The sequence below is a fragment of the Protomyctophum parallelum genome, assembly GCF_964188405.1.
Source record: "Protomyctophum parallelum genome assembly, chromosome: 21".
Classification (NCBI taxonomy): Eukaryota; Metazoa; Chordata; class Actinopteri; order Myctophiformes; family Myctophidae; genus Protomyctophum; species Protomyctophum parallelum.
This window is the reverse complement of record NC_139713.1, coordinates 11,505,468-11,513,025: the sequence shown is the minus strand read 5'-3', so window position 1 is coordinate 11,513,025 and position 7,558 is coordinate 11,505,468. Positions and strand designations below refer to the sequence as shown.

Below are 7,558 nucleotides of genomic sequence, written 5' to 3'. Positions count from 1 at the left end.
TATGATGTGTGACTTATTTTGACATAGCTAACACCCGACTTTGCCTATTATGTTGGACACAGTTTCATCCCAATCTGAGCCCTATGTCTTCCATTACAAAATTCTAATATATATATATATTATAGTTAAAGTCATACCAAGCCCCTTGTAGATTAGACTGCTGCAGATCCATGCCAGAAAAAAGGAGATTGCTCTATTTTTCATACGTACTGTACGTAAGATTATACTGACATAAAGTTTCCACTGTCCTCACATAGAACCAACATGTCATGAGGAGCTTAGTTTTTGCTACCCGAACCGAAATCTGTGGGGTGGCATTGCCAGGTCTGCATCCTGCCACTTATTGCTTGAAAAATAAAACATTCTCAAAAACTGAAAACAGCCCAACTCTGTGTCACTTGTCATCTCCATTCCCTCAACACTTGCGAACAGGGTACAGCCAACCATAGATTTACTCTATGGTTTTGGAACGAGTCTATCTGACGTTTAGTTATATTCAGTGCTGTGTCTGCCATTATCGTTTCTTCTAAGTTCTTCTAAGTTATCACTGAACGATCTGGCACAATTTACGATGTCATTTCAAAGAATCGTGCCCTCACAAGTTCCAAGCAGTGATCTTAAAAGGTTTGATTTGTTCATTCATGAATCATCTTAAAATGAACAAATCGAAATGATCAGCTTGTGTTCCGTTCATAACTACTATTGCTGCAGCAGGCTAAGGTTGTCCCGTCCGATTATAAAACAATGTTGAACTTTGGTAGAACCTTGGGCTGTATTATAGCTTCAGGGCACCTGCCAAGTTCAAATACGGCCCGAATCCAAATATGTAGTCTATCATCTGTATCTATTGCTTCTGTGCTCTGTAAGCCAGAAACCAGCCGTTTTATTCCAATCACATTACGATCGGTATTCCATTATTCAATGGCAGCTTAAAAAATGATGATGTGTTGTCAGTGCACAAAATCTTAATGCACACCTGGTCTTGTCCCACGGCCGCGGCACACTGGTTTGTGAACCACTACACACACACACACACACACACACACACACACACACACACACACACACACACACACACGCACACACACACACACACACACACACACACACACACACACACTTTGGCATAATCTGCTTTGTTTGCATCCAGTCATAAAAGTGAGTGTGCACAGAGCACGGAAGCAACAGATAGAGATAATGACCCATGGATCTACCAAAGCTTTACGTTTGCTTTCAGTGTGTGTTTCTTTCAGTGTCACTCAGTGCTTTCCACGTACATACAGTACACCGTCATGGTGTTATAACCCTTCCCCCTTACAGTTACCACATTGACCCATAGGCTGACCCACTGGCTACTAGACCTGTGAAACCAAAGAGATTTGAAAACTCAAGTTTTCAAGTAACATGTTGCATCGTGGCACGCTGTGAGCTTGTAGATCGGCTATTTCTTGCTACTTTTGGGGGACAAATTAGGCTTTTCATTTATGGTAAATATATATATATATATATATATATATATATATATATATATATATGAAAAGTTGAAATATGGCGATATGGGGTTTCTGCCCAGGCAGCGGCGATGTTTAGCTTGTTCAGAGAAACTGTGACCTGATTTTTGTTTTTGCAAAAAGAAAATGTGGTACTGTACTGTACTGTACTGTACTGTACTGTACTGTACTGTACTGTACTGTACTGTACTGTACTGTACTGTACGTGTCGCGGTGCCCCATGGTTCTGTTTATGGTTATTGTAATTTATGTTGTGACTGTCCTGGAGTCAAGGCCGGTTACACTGCTTTAACCTATAACAACTACAGGGTGATTTATAATTAGTTCCATGTCAGTGGGTTCTGCATAACAAACGTAGCAGCAGAGCTTCAATCTCACAACTGGTCACCATGCCATGCGTTGTGAGCTTGTAGATCTGCTATTTTTGGCATACAACACCGGCACACATATATCTATAATGCAAGTATAAATCAAGCCTAAGGCTGGGTGTCATACAGCATATGATGATTGATAACCTACAATACTAACTGGATACAAATACTGTTGTTTATTTCTGTCTATGACTCTTCATGGTAGTTTTGTTTTTAAATAGCCAAAGTTTATATAAGGCTGCAGTGGTTAATGTATGCTTAAGTTCAGATACAATACACAAGTAAATGTACTTAGTTACTTTCCACCTCTGCTATCTATTGGGTTATATTTACTAACTAAACCTTCTTTATCTTTTTTTCTTTTCCTGTCTTTTCTTTTTTCGTCCTTGCTAACATGTTTATTTTAATCTCCCTGGCACACATGGACTGTATATTTTGGTGTTCTGAGAAAGAATGTACCGAGAGGACAAAGACTATATGACAAACACTCTTGTGTTGACCAAACATCAGCCAGTGTCATATTGAACTAGACCTGGGTTACAGAGCTACAATCTGCTGCTATCAGTCTAATGATTCGTCCAGAACACACAGAGATGTCCATGTGACCATATCTTCACCGTCGGAAACCTTGTAGTTTATGAAACATTTTGAAAAATGTATCAAACATATTCGCGTATGTGTCCAAAGTAGGGATACAAGGTTTAAAGTGGTTACGTATGTGTCTGTGGGTTTTATGAATATTAAACCAATGAAAAGTATTAACCAGAGCTTCTGAGTAAATAATATCTACACTGAATCCATTGAAAGGGACAATATTTACTCAGTGGCCATGTTGCTCATCATAAAAGCTAAATGGCCATGCCTGTGAATATGCTCAATTATGCATGCGAGTATGGATATAAATCAACAAAAGAGCAGATCAATGATTTATAGCCAGGTAAGGGCCGATTCATACCGCTGTTTTGGCAGTGTAGTGCCGAAATGATTTTGGCTCGTCAGAAATTTTCAGTAGCACCGAAGAGCCTACTTTAGGACCCGCACCCCGAACCTCAAATGACGTCACATTGTAGGCTCTACAGAGCCGAACCGACTTTTATTCAGCTCTAAAATAGGAGTATGAATCGGCCCTAAGCCTCCGTATACATGTATCTAAGAGTGTAATTGCCAATAAAAGAAGATAATTTTCAGTTTTCCTGGGAGTATTACCGTATATGTAAGCAAGCTTCACTGACAGATATCAGTACTGGAAATTAGCAAGCAGGTAATATTGGCTTAACGTGGAATGACACTTATTCATATTCCATCTATACCTAAACTCTTGAGTACTTTATAGAAGCAAGGGTTTATCTTTGTATAGCAGAAATGCCAAGCTAATTATAAAATATTAAAGGTGATATACACTACAGTATAGAGTAGACTATAGAGCCAGATAAGACCAATACCACATTTTTGAGCCCAATGGCGAGCTCGAGGGTCCTAGTCAGACCACCAATTACCAATGTTCTGACCAGTCATTGTGCAAAAGTGATTTTTTTTTCAATCAATAAATAAAAATAAACACAAATAACATTTTGATAGATTTTTTTTTTTAAGTATACTGCATCTATTAAACTTTGTTATGAGAGAAGATCATTTAACACAATGAAAAGGCAAATAGGTAAATTAACTAAACCACCAAAACCCTATTCAAAGTTTCAAACGATAAAAGTTTTGCATTGTGAGCTTGTACTGTAGATCTGACATATTTTTGGGGGGGGGGAAATGAAACAATAAAGTCACCTATAATGACCTTTAACCCAGAATAGGGTCACCTATAATGACCTAACCCAGAATAGGGACACAGAGGGTCAACCTATAATGACCTAACCTAGAATAGGGACACAGAGGGTCAAATGGGGATACATTGGTCGGGCTCTAGTACAGTATGAGAAATGAGGATAGGATGTATGACTGCACTGTACTGTCAACTCATGCACCATGGATATTGTCATTCCACTGCCTCAACAGCATCTTGAGAGTGACATAACACAGCACGCATGCACAGTTGCGCACGCACGCACACACACACACACACACACACACACACACACACACACAACACACACGCATGCACGCATGCACACACACGTCACACACACAGTCACACCCACACACACCCACCCACACACACACACACACAAACAAATGAATGGTGTTAGGGTCTTTTGTAGTGTGGCATGGGAGTTAAATACAATGGGAATGTTTTCCATGCTGTCCATCTAGTATCAGCTCAGCAGCCTTGTGGTCAGAGTGTCCGGCCCTGAGCCTGGCCCTGGGAGGTCATGCCAAAGACTATGAAATGTGACCAAATGCCTCCCTGCTTGGCGGTCGGCATCAGCGGTTAGTTTGGAGGTAAGTCCCTGCGACATAATGTAATATCAGCATCATGTCCATCAAGCTGCCTCACACTACCGAAACAGGAGATAGGCTCCTGAGTCCTGACCAGTCCTAGGCCACGTGACTTTAGAAACAGTTTAGTATTGAAAAGAAAGAAGCACTATAACGAAAGGAATACTTTTAACGTTGGCAAAGTAGGCGAAGGTTGCACAATTATGAACAAGGTCTAATAATGGAGTGGCTTCCATGTGGATCATTTAAGCCTCGACTATGACTTCAATCTTCAGCATATTTTGGGCAACGTTTCAGCCCAATCTGCCCTCCATTGACTTCCAGAATTAAAAAAGAATAAATTAAAAATTATATAAAACGTATGTGAAACATATTCTTCCTTCGGCCTACTGAGAGATTTGGGGCTGATGGGTCAATTGGTTTGTGTTATTAGTCCGGACGGATGGGGGCACAATTGCGCACGCACACACGCACGCACGCACGCACGCACGCACACACACACACACACACACACACACACACACACACACACACACACACACACACACACACACACACACACACACACACAGCACCCTCTTCTAAATGGCTCTTTCTCTACAGTGCTATGGCGTAAAAATAAACCATGTTGTGACTTTCTTTTTGTTTGGTTGTGATTTAAACTGTGGGTTATAAATATTTGAGTTAGAACACAGCTTATAATGCTGCAGCTTGAAGCCAACTTTCCTGACTGGATATGGGCAACGGCTTCGCTTCACTTATTTCTTTGAGCTTCTGTGAGCTTCGGCGTTATCGAGTTAACACTGATATTGTAAAAGCATTGACAGCTGAAGTGTTGGTTTACCTGTTTCGCGCAAAGTATAGTTGCCAGGAATATTTTTAGATAAGATAGAATCATCCTCATTTACTGGAACATGTAACATTAATTTTACCCTTTTTACTTTTACGCTTTTCTCTCTCTTTGTTGCCTGCTAGCAATGAACACTTATGTAAATATGATTCAATTAGGTCCTTCTATACTACTCAGCTTCAATGTTCCAGTTCCGATTTTGTCTGCTCTTTTTTTTGTTTTTTGTTTTGTTTCATCACTTCCACTTTCACTTGTTTATCCTGTATTCTCTACGAGTTCTCTCTGCTGCTTGGATCAAAACGTGTATCCCAATCAGACAACCTATTTTCTGTTTGCTGACAAGAGCTGAAGGTATAATAGGGGACTTGGGGAGACAGCTGTTACCGAACAAACACTCTTCTTTAGCAATGATTACAATCGGAATATACCTATAGGCCTATAGCTATTTTAACACAAGAATAATAAATATCCTTCCCAACACCTTTAAAGCTTAGTTGTGACGTTGAATAAGTCATCTATATCTGCTGTTGTTCCACAGTATTTTGGCAGCAAATTTTGATTTTAGCTTTAGTCATAGTCTTTTGAATAGTTTATTTAGTTTTAGTCACATTTTAGTCGCCTGGAATGTTTTAGTGTTAGTGTAGTTTTAGTCGACTAAATATCATAAGATTTTAGTCGACTGTTGATTTAGTCAACTAAAATGTATTTTAGTGGGCCTTACTGCCATCGTAATGGCTCATTTTTCATTTGTGTAAAATGTATTAATCCACAATGCTCAAAAAACAAAAACAAAACAAATATATGTAGCCTTAGTTTTAGCCATCATAGCTTAGTTTTCATTTATTTTCCATTTAGTCAGTGAAAAATGGTAGTCGACAGTCATCATAGTATTAGTCCAGGTAGTAACTGGTATCAGTAAAGTACAAGCTCACAACGCGATTTGAAAATAATTTGAAACTTTTTGAAAATGTTTCCCCTAATTATATGCCCAAAAAGCCAGGCTGGATGTGTTTAACATACTGCTGGCACTTGAGATACACGACAAATAAAAAGGCAGTGTCCAGGAGACGAAAAACAACTGCTAGAATTACTCTCGTCTCCAGCCATTATCATTCACATACTGTAGTTACAAACTCATGGCGCTTGAATACTCAAAACTTGAATACTACAAAGATTCTAAAGCAGGGGGTCATCGCCATGTTGGCTTGTGGTGGACATTTTTGTCAACATTCCATTTTTGCCACAGACATAAAAAATGAGTGTACAATAATATTAAGAAACACATAAATAGATAGCCCTGAATGACCACAATAAGTCTGTAAGAGTGTTCAAATGGAACCAAATTTGGTTCCATTTGAACACTCAGAGTTAAGAGGGTCTCTTCAAATGAAACATTTGAGAACCACTAGTATTAGAAGACTCCTAATGTGCCATTAGTGCCATAGTGTCATAATAGATGAGTGTCATACTTATTCTGAAGAAAACCTGGAGACTTGACATTCAGTAAGTGGGTGTTATGAAAATATAAATCTTGCCGTGGACAAGACCACGGACACATTTGTCTGTGCACGGACATGTTGGTGACCCATGTTCTAAAAGGTTGACTCGTTCAGATGAATCAGCTAGAAATGAACACATGAAAAAGGAGATTAAAAAAACTGCCCACCGCCAACATCTGCATGTCTACGCTTTCTGACTACTTAAAACAGCTTCTGATTGGTTTCTAAAACGACTACTAATGGTGCCTCTGATTGGTCATGCCAACTCTGCATGTGCACGACGCACACAAGATATGATATGATAAATCTTGGGGAAATGCAGGTGGAAAAAAAAGAAAGGAAAATACACAAGTATAGAGCCCTGAGGGTTCTGACACTGGACATGCAATGGAAATGACTAACATAATTTATATCATTAAATATAAGTGTAAATGTACAATATATCAACAGTGAATATGCATATAAATCTATCAACTATGAATGGAAGTAGTCATGACGGCAGTGGCAGATAGAGTTGGCATCTGGAGAACACTTGGATTATGATTCTCCAGCACTGACGTACAGTAGACTGCGTTATTGGCGCATTAAAAGGACAATAATGCAACAGAACTCACAGCGTTGCATAGTTTAGATATCACATGATATCACATGTCCGAGTCACGATTTTAATTCAGTGCGTATGAGGAAATGGGACCCTGTAGCCAAGAGCCAACTGTCTAACAGAGTATCTTATGAATACATCTTCTATATTCTATATATTACATGATACTGATTTTAACCCACTTTTTGTAGACAACATGATATTTATAAGCAAAACAGATGTCAAATATATTTAGATATGTAAACCGTGTTCCCTCAACATAAGCTTGATGCGTCTCAAACAACACTATATGGAAGATTATACGATTACTAAGACTGCAGCTTGCATTACAGTATACT

The 7,558-nt window shown here is 39.1% G+C and overlaps 1 protein-coding gene across 2 annotated transcripts in view; it reads right to left on the bottom strand.

Annotated features, from left to right (window-relative positions):
- The window catches only part of nacc2 (NACC family member 2), a 61,736-nt gene that overhangs the window by 49,938 nt on the left and 4,240 nt on the right, over window positions 1–7,558 (bottom strand). The window lies entirely within an intron of this gene.